Source organism: Pteropus alecto, unplaced genomic scaffold (assembly GCF_000325575.1).
Source record: "Pteropus alecto unplaced genomic scaffold, ASM32557v1 scaffold3, whole genome shotgun sequence".
Taxonomy (NCBI): Eukaryota; Metazoa; Chordata; class Mammalia; order Chiroptera; family Pteropodidae; genus Pteropus; species Pteropus alecto.
This window is the reverse complement of record NW_006442484.1, coordinates 69,624,328-69,625,865: the sequence shown is the minus strand read 5'-3', so window position 1 is coordinate 69,625,865 and position 1,538 is coordinate 69,624,328.

Here is a 1,538-nt window from a genome sequence, read left to right as displayed (position 1 = left end):
TCCAAGTGTTCAACAGCAGCGTGTGAGAGTGACTACTGTATTAGACAGCATGGATTGCCATGTCTTTGGAAGATCTTCAGATATCTTGGAGCTTGCATGTGAGTTAGGGAAGTAAAATGTCAGGCATAAGTTATCTGATCCCTTTTTTCCATTCACATTTAGGGTTGGAGAACAACGTATTTCCTATTGAATATATATTTCAAGTTGAAAATCATTTGCAATGGTTCTTTCATAATCATGGCCATTCAGCTCACCAAGAACTTATTTCAACAAGAGGTTACCATTTTCCTAATTAAGGCAAACTCCTAAGCTGGCAAGCAATTAATTTTTTTTATCTATTACATATAAACCTCTGAAATGGAGAATTCTGTTTTCATTTAAAGAAAATCCTGAAGTGTAATGGAATACCTACTGAGATTTTATTTTATGAACTTCATCTTTCTGAAAAGAAATTTTGAACTCAGTTAAATTGGTTCTCGTGTTTCTTTTTTTCTTTCTTAGTGCTATGATTATTATCAAATAATAAAGACTGATCCAAGTTTGGAGACGATATCAGCCTAGCCAATTTAGGTTTTCAAACTTCGTATGATTGCATCTTATTTTCCTAATTATGTATATTCTGCCTTTACTTGTCACTCTGTGTTCATTTTCATTAGTGCATACTAGCTGAGTGCTCTGTACCTCCTCTAAGCAGAAAAATGTTAGGAAGAGTCCTTTATGTTTTTCATTAAGGTGGCACTCAGTTCTTATATTAGTGCTGTGGATAAATAAATATTAATAAATCTACTCAGCCAGTCACATATTTTTAGACCTAAGATGTGTCAGATGCAGTTATCTTAAAAAACCTATCTCTGTCTAACTCATTTCCCTCCCTTGTATACAATTTCACTTAGCCTTTCCACTTAATGCAAACTCTAAAAGGGAATTTTACTAAGAAAAGAGTACTAAAAGAAGGTGACAAGATATTTCACCAGCAAACTTACAGAACAGTTTCCTAGAAACTACCATATGCAAAGCTACAATGTGATTTAAAAATAATAGCTCATTTAATCCACACCACAGCCTTATGAGATAAAGTGTTGCCACCCCACTTTTTACAAATCAGGAAACTGAGGCACAGAAGTGCTAAGTAACCTGCCCCATCATGTATAGCTAGGAAGTGGATGTGGACCCAGGCATTCCGGGTCCGGACGCAGTGCTGCCCCATACCACGCTTTCCACTGACATGTGTAAGAAAGGCCACATTAGTCCCAGCTTTGTTTTTGCCGAGCCCTTCCAAGGAGCCGGAAAGGAAAACAGGACTACATGACTGCATGAAACACACAGGAAATATTTTATTAGCTTCCAGACGGAGAAAAGTGTAGAGTAAAAATATTTCAATAGAAATCCATGGCTCTCCTCAAAGAGCCCACTCTGGCACTTGTGGCCCCCCAGTCGTGGTAGCGCCTGTAGTCCCCCGGCCTCAGCAGGTACTGCCGCCCCCGGTAATGGGGCATCTCATACAGGACCCAGTAGCCCTCCAGCACGCTGAAGGACGG